The sequence below is a fragment of the Oryctolagus cuniculus genome, chromosome 19 (genome assembly GCF_964237555.1).
Source record: "Oryctolagus cuniculus chromosome 19, mOryCun1.1, whole genome shotgun sequence".
In the NCBI taxonomy this organism is placed as follows: domain Eukaryota; kingdom Metazoa; phylum Chordata; class Mammalia; order Lagomorpha; family Leporidae; genus Oryctolagus; species Oryctolagus cuniculus.
The window spans coordinates 1,481,645-1,499,267 of NC_091450.1; the positions used below are offsets into that span (position 1 = coordinate 1,481,645).

The 17,623-nt window shown below is 38.8% G+C and overlaps 2 pseudogenes; both read left to right on the top strand.

The window, feature by feature from the left end:
* Positions 1–640: 640 nt before the first annotated feature.
* On the top strand, positions 641–708 carry LOC138847167 (U6 spliceosomal RNA; annotated as a pseudogene).
* Positions 709–14,911: 14,203 nt separating this feature from the next.
* LOC100339690 (high mobility group protein B2 pseudogene) lies at positions 14,912–15,674 on the top strand (annotated as a pseudogene).
* Positions 15,675–17,623: the final 1,949 nt, after the last annotated feature.

A 17,623-nucleotide genomic window follows, 5' to 3' on the forward strand; every position in this document is an offset into this window, starting at 1 on the left:
TGAGGAAAAGTTTTTATTTCTAGTGATGAAATTGGCTACAGAACATTATGAAAGTTTAAAAATACAAAGAGAAATTGTCTATAATTAATAGATTCAAAATTTGACAATCAGTGAATATCATTATTAGTCATTACCAACAACAGTTATTGATTTGAAAGGCAGAGTGACAGGAAGAGGGAACCACTGTTTCACTCCCCAGACACTTGCACTAGCCAAAGCTTGACCAAGCCAAAACCAGGAACTGGGAATTCATTCTGGATGTCCCATTTGGGTGCAGCGACCCAAGCACTTCTGCCATCCTCCGTCTCCTCCCAGGGTGCACACTAGCAGAAACTTGCCTCAAAGCAGAGAAGCTACCACTCAAGCCAGGCATTTGTATATGGGATGTGGGTGTGTGGTGGTGATAGCAAGCCCTCATAGATAAAAAAAAAAAAAGACGAAGTTATTTCTATGCCAAGGAAATTACTCTGTAGTCTTTCTCTTATAAACTACGTATTGCTGAACCTAGATAATTTTTCCTTTATTTAACAATGACATGAAAATGTCAGTTGAGTTGGCTTTCCTGAAGACCTTGTTTCTTGAATATTAGTGGCTAGCTGAGATAAATTCTTTTCATCTCTTTCTCGCTTCGGCAGCACATGTGCTCGCTTCGGCAGCACATATACTAAAATTGGAACGATACAGAGAAGATTAGCATGCCCCTGCGCAGTAAGGTTTCTTTACCTCCCTGTAGACTCTGCTCTCCAGAGGTGAACAGGGTCCTCTAAACCCACTTGCTGCACACACAAACACCTGAGTGTTGTATTCTCCCACAGGTGTTGGAGACTGATATGGTGTTCTGATTTATATTTACATAATGGCTAGTGACATCAGGCATATTCACATGTTTTGACCATTTACATTTCTTCTGAGAAATGTCTATTCAGATCCTTGCCTGTTTCTTCACTGTATTTTTTGGAGTTTTTCCAATTCATGTAAATGTTCTGGAAATCTGTAAACATTCAGAGTTTTAATTTTTCCTGCCATCTGTTCATTGTATCTACACTCTGATGTTTACTTTGTTGTGAAGAAGTATCTTAGTTGGATATACTCAAATGTCTCTGTTTTTATTTTTGTGACTATTGCTATTGGAATCTTACCCAAAAGCTATTGTGTGTTGACAATATTTAGAGTTTCCCTATGTTTACTTGGGTTTGGGTCTTATGATTACATTTTAATTCACTGTGAGTTCACTTTCACATAGTGTAAGAGATGTTGGAGTCTCTTTTCAGGCTTCTACATATGGATAATCAAGTTCCTCTGCACCACTTGTGAAAGAGATTCTTCTTTCTCCAGTTCATTTTAGTTCCTTTGGTAAATATGAGTTGCTGGTAGAAATTTGGGTTTATTTCTATGCTACCAAGTCTTTTCCATTGAACTATGTGTCTGTTATTATATCAGTGCTAACACTTCTTCTTTTTTTTTTTTGCAGTATATTTATTTGAAAGGCAGAGTTACAGAGAGGTAGAGGCAGAGAGAGAGAGAGGTCTTCCATCCACTGGTTTACTCCCCAAATGGCCACAATGGCCGGAGCTCTGTTGATCTGAATCCAAGTGTCAGGAGCTTCTTCCAGGTCTCTATGCAGGTGCAGGGGCCCAAAGACTTTGGCCATTTTCTACTTTTTTCTCAGGCTATACCAGAGAGGGGTATAAGAAGTGGAGCAGCTGGGAAACATACTGGCACCCATATGAGATGCCGGCACTGCAGACGGTGACTTTACCTGCTTTGTCATAGTGCTGACCCCTGTAATATGTCTTAAAATATGGTGTGATGTCTCCAGCTTTTTTTTGCTTTATAATATTGCTTTAGATGTTAAGCATCTCTCATGTTTCTATATGAATTTTAGCATCATTTTTTCTAGCTCTGAGAAGAACATCGTTGGTATGTTGATTGGAATTGCATTGAATTTGCAAATTGCTTTTGGTAGTATGGATATTTTGGTATTATTCTTCCCATTCACAAACATAAGTTTTCTGTGAGACTGTCAAAAAGCCTTGACAAAAATTGGACTTTATTACACAAAAATTCATCACTTTTTGGGATCATTTAAATCCATATTTTTGCACTAATATTTGATAAATAATTAAAGACTTTGAGCATTTTAGTAGGAGAAATTAAAATATTTATCAATTTATTCAAATATTGTTTAGATGTGATATTCAAATATTGTTTAGAGCCATTGTCTGTATTCCCTCTAAATTAGGATCTTTTTGCTTTTTGCCTGTTAAATTTGTCCCTTGATTCAACAACCCTTTTTAATGTAATGTAAACTGAAAATGTCATTCCATAAGCTAAAAAAAATGACAAAGAAGGAAAAAGAAGGGAGGGAGGTTGAGTATATAATTATGTTCTCCGAATTTTTTCTATAAAACATATTGAATCATTTAAAAGCTAATTAAAATTAAACTCAAAATTGGACCATTATGACCAATATTTAAAACAAGGGATTAAAAACTGTAGATGTCTTCAATTTTGATTATCATTCTTCTTTAGAATATCTGAAAGAAATCCGGTTTCTCACTTTAAAATATACCAGTGTGTTAGAATTCAGTATTAAATGACTTTGTTTAAAAGTGTTATTTAATCTATTGCTTTAAGTAGTAATACTATGGCCATTGTAAAACAAAATCCTTATCATTTTTCATAAAGCAGAAAGGGCCTTTAAAACATCATCACTAAAAATATTAAGAGACCTAAAATATAACATTCTTAAAACCCAAGTGATACCATTCAAAATTTTCAAATATGCAGGGATAGTTCGTGTCAAGTAACTAAATAATTGTTAAGTGTATATATGGAATAGCTTCTATAAATTCTTTTGGCAAGGGCTGGCACTGTGGCATAGTGGGTGAGGCTGCCACCTGCAGTGCTGGTATTCCATAGGGGCATCAGTTCAAGACCTGGCTGCTCCACTTCCTATCCAGCTCTCTGCTAGGGCCTGGGATAGCATTATAAAATGGTGCAAGTCCTTGGGCCCCTGCACCTGCATAGGAGACCAGGAAGAGGCTCCTGGCTCCTGCCTTCCAGTCAGCACAGCTCCAGCCATGGAGGCCAACTGTGGAGTGAACCAGTGAATGGAAGACCACTCTCTCTGCCTGTCCTTCTCTCTCTGTGTAATTCTGACTTTCAAATAATATAAATAAATCTTTAAAAAATTCTTTTGGCAAATAGATGAAGCTACTTGTTATACATTTCAAATAAATAGCAAACATACAAGAAAAATATATTGAATAAAATTTAAGCAACTCATAGCTATACACAGAAATTTCTCACCATAACAACATAGCAACCACTAAATTTCCAAATTCAATTTTCCACAACTTAGAATCTTTAACTCCAGAAGGAGTACAAAATTGACAGAACAGTGGCCTATGTATCAGGATACCTAATGCTAATACAGAATTATCCCTGCCACAACTTACCTATGTGACCTTGAACAGTTCACTTTACTTCTCTGGGCTTGGCATTTAGCATCCTCATGTGATAAAGGAGGCTTGGATAAGATCAGTTGTACTCTATCTTGAGACTTCAATGATCTCTCAGTTTCCAAACAGGCACCTTAAGGGAAAGTAAACCTTTAGATCAAAGCTTACATTTTTAAATATAAATATATTTTAAACTGTTTCTACAACTAGTACAAAACAACACATTCAAATGTGTACCCTGCCACTTTTCAATATTTGGGAATAATTAATGCATCATTTTAGAGCATTGTCTTGAGGCCAGTGCTGTGGTGTAGCTAGTAAAGCCACTGCATGCAGTGGGGGCATCCCATATGGAGGCCGGTTCAAGTCCAGGCTGCTCCACTTTCCATTCAGCTGTCTGCTATAGCCTGGGAGAGCAGTAGGAAGTTGGCCCAAGTCCTTGGGCCCCTGAATCTGCATGGGAGACCCTGAAGAGGTCCTGGCTCCTGGTTTCAGATTGGCATATCTCTGACCTTTTAGGCCATCTGGGGAGTGAACCAGCAGATGGAGGACCTCTCTCTCTCTCTTCCTCTTGTTCAATATCTGTGTAACTCTGACTTCCAAATAAATAAATAAATAAATCTTTTAAAAAATCAAAAGAATATTGTCTGGCACACAGTGAACCACTAAGTACAAGATATTATTAGTAATATTAGATTGAAATATTGAAATAAACTAGGCAATAAGCCTTAAGATGCAAATTAATACCAAGAAATATAATCTCAAATTTCTGTGTTCAACAAGGTAGTCTCTTTTCACTACTAACTTTATACTGAATAAGATATTTTGATATTTTGTTAAGAGTAAATTTATCGGGGGCCAGCGCCGTGGCTCACTTGGTTAATTCTCCACCTGTGGTGCTGGTATCCCTTATGGGCAAAGTGTTCTAGTCCTGGTTGCTCCTCTTTCAGTCCAGCTTTCTGCTATGGCCCGGGAAGGCAGTGGAGGATGGCCCAAGTGCTTGGGCCCTGCACCCGGATGGGAGACCAGGAGAAAGCACCTGACTCCTGGCTTTGGATGGGCACAGCTCCAACTGTGGCAGCCATTTGGGGACTGAACCAATGGAAGGAAGACCTTTCTGATTTCTCACTGTATATAACTCTACCTGTCAAATAAAAAAATTATTAGTTTTTCATAAAAACTGCAGTATTGAAAAAGTTCTAAAATCCCTCTAATTCTAAATCTCTGTGACTGCTAACTCATTAGCACATATTGCATTCCTTACATCTGGGTAATCATGACAATTCACTTTTAAATGATTAACAGATCTGCTGTTATATATAAATACATGCTTTTCCGAAAATCATACAATAAGCAGGCTACATACTTTACTTCAAGTAAAACTGCCATATCCAGTCCTACAATTGTAAATAAGACAGTTTCAATTGTTCAGCATTATCAATTATAAATTCCAATCGTGTAGCAATACTCATAAGAATTTAGGGGGCCGATGATGTGGAGTAGCAAGTAGAGCTGTGGCTTGCAGTGCTGACATTCCAATTGGGTGCCAGTTCAAGTCCTGGCTACTCAAATTACTATCCATCTTTTTAGGCAAGTAAGACTTACTATCCAGCAGTAGAGGATGGCCCAGGCCCTTGGGCTCCTGCACCTGCATAGGAGACCCAAAAGAAGCTGCTGGCTCCTGGCTTTGGATTGGCAGAGCTCCAGCCATTGTGGCCAAATGGGGAGTGAACCAGCGGTTGGAAGACTGCTCTCTCTCTCTCTCTCTCCTTCTCTGTGTAACTCTGAGTTTCAAGTAAAATAAATGAATCTTTTTTTAAAAAGGATGAAATAAAAAGGAAGATGAAGATTACAAAATTGTTTAATTTTTTTAATAAATATAAATTTCCAAAGTACAGCTTTTGGATTACAGTGGCTTCCCCTCCCCCAAAACATCCCTCCCACCCATAATCCTCCTATTTCCTGCTTCCTCTCCCATCCCAGAAGATTACAAAATTGTATGAAGGACATTTGTACAGTAAACAAATATACTGATTTCCAATGCAATATTTGAATACTTGAAGCAGGAAGGCTAAGTACTTCTTTGCCAAAATAACATGTTTTCTCCAGTGTAAAACCCATTTGCCATCCCAATACACAAAGGGATTTGGGGCAAGAAGGAAAAAAGAAGTCCACACATGCAGAAATTTTAAGCAAAACGAAATAGAGAATGTATTTAGTTTCATGTAAATCACATGAGAATTAATAGTATTCTACCAATTTGCAACAAATATTTTTAACTTTAATGAATGAATGAATTTTCAGTTACATAGCAGAAAACTTCTACCCTCTCCCATAAAACTGAAAAAGAAACTTTTTAAAAGTAAAAACTGATGAAAGAATTCTGCAATACATGTTAATGTTAAGTAGCCCAGCAGAGTTTGTTTAGAAATACAAACACACACACAGAAAATAAATACATTAAAATCTTACTGAATAGTCCAGTAATAGTTCAGGATCCAATATGTGTGCAAAAGATTCTGGATTTCCCAGTCACTTTGTATAGGAAATGATGTGCTTTGCTATGTAGCATGTACCTTTAGATTCCTGAACACCTCCACTTTGCTTCTTACCCTGAGTCCCAGCAAATACAGGAACACAGCTGTTGAGTCATTCATTTTCTGGATTTGGGAATATCAAAGAATTAATGAGTATAGAAAGTTGTACAGCAAAGACCAAGAATATCCAAGGGAGGTCAGGAAAATCAATTGAACAAGTCAAAATACTATGAATGTATACTGAATGCTCTGTTTTTAATATGTCTTACTTACCTAAAAAGACATGAGGGCTATTGCTCTCTCTCTTAATACAACTAAGGAGAAGATATCACCAATGCTCAAGAAAAATGAATACACAGCAGAGCTAATAGAAAATCCCAAAAATCCAAAATAGAAAAACTGGATATGCACTCTTTACACACACCCTGAAGTGGCAATGAAGGAGAACAAATCTAAAATTAGAAAAAAATTCGTTTTTAAAAGATTTATTTATTTATTTGAAAGTCAGAGTTGCACAGAGAGAGGCAGAGAAGAGAGAGGGGTCTTCCATCCACTGGTTCTCTCCCCAGTTGGCTGCAATGGCCAGAGTTGTGCCAATCCAAAGCCAGGAGCAAGGAGCTTCTTCCAGGTCTCCCACATGGGTGCAGGGGCCCAGGACTTGGGCCATCTTCTACTGCTTTCCCAGGCTATAGCAGAGATCTGGATCCATATGAGCTGCCAGCACTGCAAGTGGTGGCTCTACCCACTATGCCACACCACTGGCCCCGAAAATTCTTGTCAAATTAAGAACATTTAACCTTTGTTTTAGAGTGCATTATTAAAATATCTAAACTGGGGGAATACATAATTTCTTTCTTTAGAAATCAGAAGAGAAAAAGAACACTTCAATCCTACTGTGACACCACACAGAAGGAATGGAGAATCATGACCTCAATTAGCCTAGGGACAGAATAAAAGGGAGGGAAATAGGAACAACAGAATTAAGATGAATAAGCTTTGACAGCTGAGGGAATCTGAATGTAAAGAAAAGGCATGCAGTTAACTGAAACAATAGAGATAAGTCTGAGAGGAAAAAACATTGTTAAGTCATATTAATGGGGCCAGAGCTGTGACTTAGTAAAGTAAAAAAAAATCTAAAATTTGTTTTTAAATTATATAATTAAAAAAGATTAAAAAAAGATGTTCAACTTGATCAGCATAGCCCTGACTGCTAATGGACAACTTAATACATTATCCCTCATAGTATTTTTTTTTGTCTGTTCTACTTAATATGACTGGTTTAATTCTGTAATTATCACACAGTTATTCTTAAGTGTTGAAAATTAACTGAAATGTGATCCCTGTTAAACATAAGAGTGGGAATAAGAGAGGGAAGAGATGTATAATTTGGGGCATGCTCGGGCTGACTTGCCCCAATTGGTAGAGTTGGAAACATACCAGGGGATTCCAATTCAATCCCATCAAGGTGGCATGTGCCAATGCCATCTCACTATTCCCAGTGATCAATTTCAAATTGATCATAATGAAAGGACTAAGAGTCAAAGGGAGCACAAAAACAAGTCTAGTATCTGCTAACACCAACCGATAGAATAAATAAAGGGGAGAGTGATTCAACATGGGAAGTGAGATACTCAGCAGACTCATAGAATGGCGGATGTCCTAAATAGCACTCTGGCCTCAGAATCAGCCCTAAAGGCACTCAGATCTGGCTGAAAAGCCCATGAGAGTATTTCAGGCATGGAAAGCCAAGACACTCTGGCAAAAAGATCTCTGTGAGTGAGATCCCAGTGGAAAGAACAGGTCTTCAAAGAGGGAGGTGCCTTTCTCTGAAGGGAGGAGAGAACCTCCACTTTGACTATGACCGTGTCTAAACAAGATAAGAGTCGGAGAACTCAAGGGGCTTCCATAGCCTTGGAAACTCATAACTGGTGCATAGGGAGATTACTGATGCCATAAACAGGAGTGTCAATTGGTAAAGTCAACAACAGGAGTCACTGTGCACTTACTCCTCATGTAGGATCTCTGTCCTTAACATGCTGTACACTGAGGCTTAATGCTATAACGAGTACTCAAACAGTATATTTCACTTTGTGTTTCTATGGGGGTGCAAACGACTGAAATCTTTACTTAATGTACACTAAACTGATCTTCTGTAAAAAAAAAAAAAAAAAAAAAAAAAGAAAGAAATTATCAATTCCCAACTTGACTCTCACTGGGATTAAACATGACAATAGGTCAGATCTGATTTCATCATCATTTAAAAAAAATCATCTATTATTTTTCACTTTATGTTTCTGTGTGGGAGCAAACTGTTGAAATACTTACTTAAGGTATACTAAGCTGATCTTCTGTATATTAAGATAATCAAAAATGAATCTTGATGTGAATGGAAGGGGAGAGGGAGTGGGAAAGGGGAGGGTTGTGGGTGGGAGGGACGGTATGGGGGGGGAAGCCATTGTAACACATGAGTCGTACTTTGGAAATTTATATTCATTAAATAAAAGATAAAAAAAAAGATGTTCAATCTTAAGACTCTACAGCATAAGATATACATCAATTTTCCCAGGTTCTATTTGCATTTATTAACAAAGTTTCATGGGTATAATCACTAAAGTGGCTCCAATAAGTCTTTTTATAAAAATTATTTTTTATTTTGACAGGCAGAGTGGACAGTGAGAGAGACAGAGAGAAAGGTCTTCCTTTTTCTGTTGGTTTACCCCCTAGTGACCGCTGCCGCCAGTGTGCTGCGGCTGGCACATGGCGCTGATCCAAAGCCAGGAGCCAAGTGCTTCCTCCTGGTCTCCCATGCAGGTACGGGGCCCAAGCACTTTGGCCATCCTCCATTGCACTCCTGGGCCATAGCAGAGAGCTGGACTGGAAGTGGAGCAACTGGGACAGAATCTGGCTCTCCCACCAGGACTAGAACTTGGTGTGCCTGCACTGCAGGTGGAGGATTAGCTTATTGAGCCATGGAGCCTGCCTCCAATAAGTCTTAACCTGGGATGCAACTAAATTTAACAAGGATACTCAATAGGAATTTTAGAAGAATTCCAAAATATGTATCAGAATAAAAATAAATACTTTACTTGGTACATCTCATTTTAACTATACTATTGTCTAAATGTCCAAATGTCAGATGTACTAAAAAAATCCCCAAAGCAGCAGAGTTGGTCCGACATGATGAGGAATAAAATAAAGAAAATGAGAATTCGCAGATCCCAGATCAAAATAACCAAGAAGGCCCAATAAAAGAAAACTCAATGTCTTCATACACTAACATTTATTACCTCAGATTTATTTAACAAAAAGGTGATTATTCCAGCTACATCCCATTAGGTAGCCCAATTTTACCTGCTAAATCCATTTAAAAAAAGCACCTCATGATATATTACTAAAATCATATTGCTATATGTCATCCACCATGTCCACTGTACCTTATACCTAATGTTAACAGATCTGATGAAAATCAGTAGATAAATGATGTGTCTTAACCAAGTGTGGGAAATGTCTTTTGTTCAACGTTTTTCCAAAAACCCCTCAGTCTCAGTTTGCCTTCACATTGAAAAGACACTTCTGAGGTTTACTATTCAGTCCAGCTTCTTTGGGCCTCCCTCCAATGAAAGGGGCTAAAATCCATCAAAATAAACTCTAGGCACTGTCCTTGTGCTCCCAGTGACTTTTTCACTCTAGGGGCTCACAAACCTTCTAAATTCTTTAGATCACCTGTGATGTCCATTAGTTCTCAAAGACTATGATGCAAGTAATTTCCCCTCTTGGAACCTTGTTATTAACTGTGCTGTATGAGAAATGAAGTCTCCTACACACCTTGTGCTTACGATTCTCCAAACCATGTTGCCTGCTAAGACTTTGGCCATGAATATAGGACAGCAATACCTGAACATGATTACTGAGATCTCCTTAATAAAGGATAGACTGGGGCCAGCACTGTGGTGAAGTGGTGTAATCCTTTACCTGCAGTGCTGGCACCCCATATGAGCACCAGTTCTAGTCCCCATTTCTCCTTTTCCCATCCAGCTCTCTGCAATAGCCTGGGAAAGCAGTAGAAGCTGTTCCAAGTGCTTTGGTCCCTGCCAAAATGTGGGAGACCTGGAAGCTCCTAGCTCAGATTGGCCCAGCTGCAGACATTGCAGTCATTAGGGGAGTAAATGAGCATATGGAAGACCTTTCTCTGTCTCTTCCTCTCACTGTCTGTAAGTACCCCTGTCAAATACGTAAATAAATTCTATATATATATATTTACATTTATTTATATATATTTATGTATATAAATATATTCATATATAAAATATATTATGCTTTATCATATAATATATTATATAATGTATAATAATTATAAACAGATAATATTATATAATTTATTATAACTATTATATATATTATACATATATATATATTATTGAGATGACTTCAATAGCCAGAGTGTGGCCAGGTTGAAGCCAGGAGCTCCTCCTCCAATGTGTGTGGCAGCAACCCAGGCACTTGGACCATCTTTCACTGCTTTTTCAATCCATTGGTATGGAGCTGGATCAGAAATAATTATATATTTATATATAAATAAATTCATATATAATATGTATATATAATTATATATTATATATTTATGATAATTATATGTAATTCTATATTATGTATAGAAATATATAATATATATTATAATATATAAATATATATATGATGGATCAAAATGCGGCATTCTCCATTTGGCAAAAGAGACAGGCTCCAATATCTACTGTCTATGTCAGCATGTCAGTATAATGCAGGAGGTAACCCCTCTACCAAATAAGAAAAGCTATTTCAGTTCAGCTGGACATCATTCTGCTGACTGTTGACCTTATTACTGTTAGTCTGGATGCTTTCATTGGTTGCAATCCAGAGACCCAATTTTCCCATAGATATAAACATCAGCAAACATGAAAATTTGGTAAGAAAAGCTTAAACTGAGAGTTATGATTAATAACTATTTTAACAAAATTTCTCAGAACCCATCTAATCCAAACCTTGGACAATTGGGAGCTGTTGTACTTGGCCCACCCATAATTGAAATGGATTCTAAATCCTTCAACTGCAAGGAGAGTATCATAGACATTAATGCTCCAAACGGATCCAGTTCCCTGCTAATGTGTCTGGAAAAGCAGCACAGGGTGACTCAAATATTGGGGCTCCTGCACCCATGTGAGAGACCTGGAAGAAGCCCCTGGCTCCTGATATCAGTCTGGCCTAGCCACAGTCATTGCAGCCATTTGAGGAGTGAACAAACCAGGAGGAAGATCCATCTCTCCCACTCTCTCTTTCTAGTGCTGCCTTTCAAATTCATAAATAGACCTTTAAGAAAGTCGATCACTTCAATAAATTTGCCATTGCTCAGTCATGATAACTTTTACTACCTTAAATTCTTTTTCAAAAGATTTATTTATTGGAAAGGCAGAAAGAGGAGCTGGTGGTTGTGGTGCAGTGGACAAATCCGCAATCTGTTATATTGGCATCCTGTATGTGCACCAGTTCAAGTACCAGCTATTCCATTTCTGATCCAGCTCCTTACCAATGGACTGAAAAAGCAGGGAAAGTTGGCCCAAGTGCTGGGATGCTGCCACGCACATCGGAGGAAAAGCTCCTGGCTTCAACCTGGCCACACTCTGGCTATTAAAGTCATCTCAAAAATGAATTAGGTGGTGGAAGATTTCTGTCTCTCCCTCTCTCTGTAACTCTTTCAAATAAGTAATTAAATATTTTAATATGATAAAAAATGGCAGAGAGACACAGAGACAAAGAGAGAAGGAAAGAGAAGCAGAGAGATATCCCATCTGCTGGTTCACTTTCTATGTGGCTACAACTGTGCAAGACCAGGTTTCAAGTCCCCATTGAGGTTACAGTTCTCCAAATTAGATGACAAGAAGGAAAGAATTTGAGCTATTATCCATTTCTTCCCAGGGATATTAACATGAAACTGATTTGGAAGTGGAGTACCCAAAACTCAGATTAGCACTGCAATATATGATGCGGGCATCTGTTGTGATGGTTAACAAATTGGAAAACCTAGAGGAAAAATCAACAGATTCCTGGACATACACAATATACCAAAATTGAGTCATGAAGACACATAGAAAAGCTAAACAAATCAAAAACCAAGACAGAGATTGGATGAGTAATAAAGACCCTCCCAAGAAAGAAAAGTCCAGGATCAGACAGCCTCACTATTGAATTCTACAAGTCTTTTAAAGAACTAATGCTTCTCAAACTATTCAACACAATTGAAAGAGAGACAATCCTCTCAAACTCCTTCTATTAATCTGACAATGACTCATTCTATCATTTATTTATACATAATGTTGAGAAAATCAGAAGTATTTGTTAGGACTTCTGCTAAAATGCACTAGATTTATAATTTTTAAATACATCTTTCCTAGATGTAATGCAGTCCTTTGCTACTTTAGAGTATCAGAAATTTAAAATGTTGGACTGGTGCTGTGGTGGAGCAGGTTAACACCCTGGACTGAAGTGCCAGCATCCCATATGGGGGCCGGTTCAATACTCAGCTGCTCCACTTCTGATCCTGCTCTCTGCTATGGCCTGGCAAAGTAGTAGAAGATGGCCCAAGTCCTTGGGCCCCTGTACCAATCTGGGAGACCTGGAACTAGCTCCTGGCTCCTGGCTTCGGATCAGCACAGCTCTGGCAGTTGCAATCAATTAGGGAGTGAACATCAGATGGAAGACCTCTCTCTTTCTCTCTGGCTCTCCTCTCTGTCTGTAACTCGACTTGTAAATAAATAAATAAATAAATCTTTAAAACAATTAAGAAATTTAAAAAGGGAAAGGTTTTTAAAAAATGTATTTATTTATTGTGAGGCAGAGTGACAGATATAGAGAGGAAGAGAAAGAGAGGTCTGCTATCCACTGGTTCACCCCTAAATGGTCAGAATGGCTGGAGCTGGGCCAATCTGAAGCCAGGTGCCAGAAGCCAGGAGTCAGCAGCTTCCTCCAGGTCTCTCACATGGGTGCAGGGGCCCAAGCACTCAGGGCATATTCCACTGCATTCCTAGGCCATTAGCAAAGAGCTGGATTGGAAGTGCAGGAGCAGGGACTCAAACTGGTGCCCATGTGGGATGCTGGTGCTGCAGGTGGATGCTTAATCTACTATGCCACAGGGTGGGCCCAGGGAAAGGTTTTAGGAAGACATCTTTCATGTAGACTAGGCTGCAATATTGCAAGGTAAGGTTTAGCTTTTATTTCCACACATCAGTTTTCATCTTTTAGCAACTATAAATACTGAATATCATACATATAGACATAAATATAGGTAACTGCAGATTTTGTTGTCATTCTTTCTAATTCTCTTTTAATGTCTGCTAATAGGCCCTCTTATGGATTATTATATTGATGTTACCTGTACACAACCATCAGGCATTTCCACTGTTGAATGTGTTTATGTGTACAGGTAGTTTTGTTTGTGTGTACATGAATGCACATTTGATGGAGATAGCACTGACAGTAATAATGTGAGAAATCCTAATGCTGATTTCAAACTTTCTATCCTCCGCAGAGATGGCTGTCATTGAAGTAGACCACAGGGCCCCATTGCTGTTGTGGACTGAAATGTGCCTCCCTAAAACTCAAACACTGAAGTGCTAACCACCAACATAACTCTACCTGAAGAAAGTGCTTTTAAGCAGATCAAATGATAGATGTGTCTGTCACATCAGAGAAGGGCTTCTGGAAAAATCGAGCCTATTAGCACCTTGATCTGATATTTTCAAGCTCTACAACTCTGAGAAGTAAAATTCCATGATTTACATCATATTCTCTGTGGTATTTTCTTAGCAAATTAATATATCCTCATTTCTGCTAGCATTTTCTGCTGTCATCTAGAAGGTCCTCGTGATTAGCAGAGAAATATAGAAAGTAAAAACTATGATTTTAGATTACCAAGTATCTACTAACATAAAAAAGATATCCCAGAAGCAACCTAATACCATCCTCCAGGACCCAGAAAAAAAAAAAAAAAAACAGGAATGAGTCAAGTTGTGGTGCAGTAGAAAAGTGAATAATGAAAGATCACAGCAGAAGTAAATAAGGAAGGGTTTGATGCTGTGGTTTAGTAGGTTAATGCCTTGTCCTGCTGTGCATGCATCCCATATGTTGTTGCTAGAAGACCAGGTTCTCCACTTCCAATCCAGCTCCCTACTAATGCACCTGGGAAATTGGTGGAAGATGGACCATGTTCTTGGGTGCTGGCACCCACATGAGAGACTTGGAAGAAGCATCTGGCCTTTCAAATAAAGAAATCTTAAAAAAAATAGAAGCAGTGTTAGCACTGTTGGAAAAACAGACACATAGTTCAATGGAAAAAATAGGCAGCTGAAATAAACTGACTTTTCTACAGCCAACCCCTATTTAATAAAGGAAAGAAAACAAACAGGAGAAAGAAGAATCCCCTTAGCAAATGGTTTAAAGGAAAGTGATTATCCATATGTAGAAGCCTGAAAAGATACCCCAACACCTCATACACTATGTAAAAGCAACTCAAGGTGAATTAAAAGTCTAAATATAAAACCAAAACCTTGAGAGCTTGTTTTGAGGTTCTAGCAGGGGAGCGCAGCTACTCGTATACCCTTGACCGAAGACCGGTCCTCCTCTAGCGGGGAAGGTCGTCCTCTTCGACCCAGCACGCAGCTTCGGGAGGGACGCACATGGAGTGGTGAGGGAGGAAGGGGACACCCGCCTAGCCAGCCAGATCAGCCGAAGCAACCCTGGCGATCAATGGGGTGACAGATGTCGCAGCCAGATCGCCCTCACATCCTGAGTTCACGCCGGAGCTGAGGAAAGGAAGCAATGCTGTCAGATCTGGCCGCTCTGCGGGAGTCTGAGGAACAACTCACACCAGGTGGCCACCGTTCCGTCGTCATGGGTAAAGGAGACCCCAACAAGCCGAGGGGCAAAATGTCCTCCTATGCCTTCTTCGTGCAGACGTGCCGGGAAGAGCACAAGAAGAAACACCCTGACTCTTCGGTCAATTTCGCAGAATTCTCTAAGAAATGCTCGGAGAGATGGAAGACCATGTCTGCAAAGGAAAAGTCCAAGTTTGAAGATATGGCAAAAAGTGATAAAGCTCGTTATGACAGGGAGATGAAAAATTACGTTCCTCCCAAGGGTGATAAGAAGGGAAAGAAAAAGGATCCCAATGCTCCTAAAAGACCACCATCTGCCTTCTTTCTCTTTTGCTCTGAACATCGCCCAAAGATCAAAAGTGAACACCCTGGCCTGTCCATTGGGGACACTGCAAAAAAATTGGGTGAGATGTGGTCTGAACACTCAGCCAAAGATAAACAACCATATGAACAGAAAGCAGCTAAGCTAAAGGAGAAATATGAAAAGGATATTGCTGCATACCGTGCCAAGGGCAAAAGTGAAGCGGGAAAGAAGGGCCCTGGTAGGCCCACAGGCTCAAAGAAGAAGAATGAACCTGAAGATGTGGAGGAAGAAGAGGAAGAAGAAGAAGAAGATGATGAGGAAGAGGATGAAGATGAAGAATAAATGGCTATCCTGTAATGATGAGTGTGGAGTGTGCGTGTGTGCTCAGGCAGTTGTTTTGCTAAGAATGTGAATTCAAGTGCAGCTCAATATTAGCTTCAGTATAAAAAAACTGTACAGATTTTTGTATAGCTGATAAGATTCTTTGTAGAGAAAATACTTTTTTTAAAAAATGCAGGTTGTAGCTTTTTGAGGGGCTACTACATACAGTTAGATTTTAAAGCTTCTGATGTTGAATGTTCCTAAATATTTAATGGTTTCTTTAATTTCTTGACTTGTGTATGGTAGCACAGCAAAGTTGTAGGAATTAGTATCATTTGTAAATTTGGATTTTTTGTTAGGATGTTGCATTCTGTGTTGTTTTTTTAAAAAAATTTTGTAATAAAATTATGTATGTTAAAAAAAAAACCAAAACCTAAGTAAACATATGAGAAACTGTAAAACATTAGCAGAGACAACAGTTTGCGTAAGATTCCAAAAGCACAAGTAACAAAAATAAAATATACAAATTTGAGCATATCAAATTAAGATACATCTTCACAACAAAGTAATCAACAGAGTGAAGATACAATGGATGGAATGGCAGGAAACATTGAAAACTCTGACTATGACAAAAGATTGATAGCCAGAACATACATATATAGAACTGGAAAAACTCCAAACAAGAAGCAAAATGTACACGTAAGAAATGGGCAATGATCAGAATAGATGTTTCTCAGAAGAAGAAATCTCAATTGTCAAGACATAGATGAACATGCCCAATATCACTAGCCATTAGGGAAATGTAAATCAAAACCAATAGCAGACTCCATCTGTGGGAGAAGACAATGCTTGGGTTTTCATTTGTGCAACAAGTGGGTTTAGAGGACCCTGTTCACCATTAGAGGGCAGAGTCTACATGGAAGTAAGGAAACCTTAATGTTTTCCTAATGGGCTTGTTAAATTCTTGTCCAGTGCCTATTTCCTTTGCCACAAACTTTCCAGTCTCACTATTTCCTTCTTCTTCCTCTTCTCTGTGGCTTGAAAAACAGTATACCTTCTATATACGGAGGATACTTTTGTTTTGTTTTATTCCTTCTGTCTCATGATGTTCCTCTAAGAAATCACAACCCTCCAAATATTCATTCATTTATGCAGTCTGCAGTTTTCATGGGCTACTACATGGCAAAGTACTAGGTTAAAGGAAAGGTATAGGTCAGGAACTGAGCAAAGTTCACAATTATGTAGTATTATCTGGGGAAATGAACCTGATGGAAGACATCTCTCTCTCTCTCTCTCTCTCTCTCTCTGTCTCTCCTTCTCTCTCTGTGTAGCTCTGATTTTCAAATAAATAAATAAATTTTTAAAAACTAACTAAATAAATATACTAATAACCTGGTGGCAACACCTTTCTATCAGAACATGTGAAGCACTCAAACACAGTTTGTCCCAGAAAGTCAGCCATAGTTTTCAAGGGCACATCTTCTACTCCATTTGTGGACATCTCTGTGTGGAGTAAGGGGCACTTATTTCTTCCCCTCTTCTTTCTTACCACTCTCACAGTTATAACTTCTATTGATGCTTCCACAGAGCAGTCTATGAAATTGTAGAACTAATATCCTCCCATTTCAAAAATGTCATGGGTTTAACCACAGAACCCAAAATAAGACAAGTAACTGGCCTTCTTAATTACACAGTGTGGAAAGTAAGATTCTCAGTGGATCACTGGGTAACTGTAAATTACTGGGCAGAGAAAAAGATGTTACTTATCTGTATTTATGATGTTGTAATTCTCCACTTTATGCAAACTCAGATTAAAAGGGCTCCAGTTAGTGGGCAACACTGTTGCATAGTGGGTAAAGCTACTGCCTGCAGTGTCAGCATCCTATATGGGTGCCGGTTGGGATCCTGGCTGCTGCACTTCCCATCCAGTTCTCTGCTGTGGCCTGGGGAAACAGTAGAAGATGGCCCAAATCCCTCATCTCCTGCACCCACCTATGAGACCTGGACAAAGCTCCTGGCTTCTGGTTTTGGATCCAAACAGCTCCAGCCATTGATTTCTGTTTCTACCACTCTGTAACTCTGCCTTTCAAATAA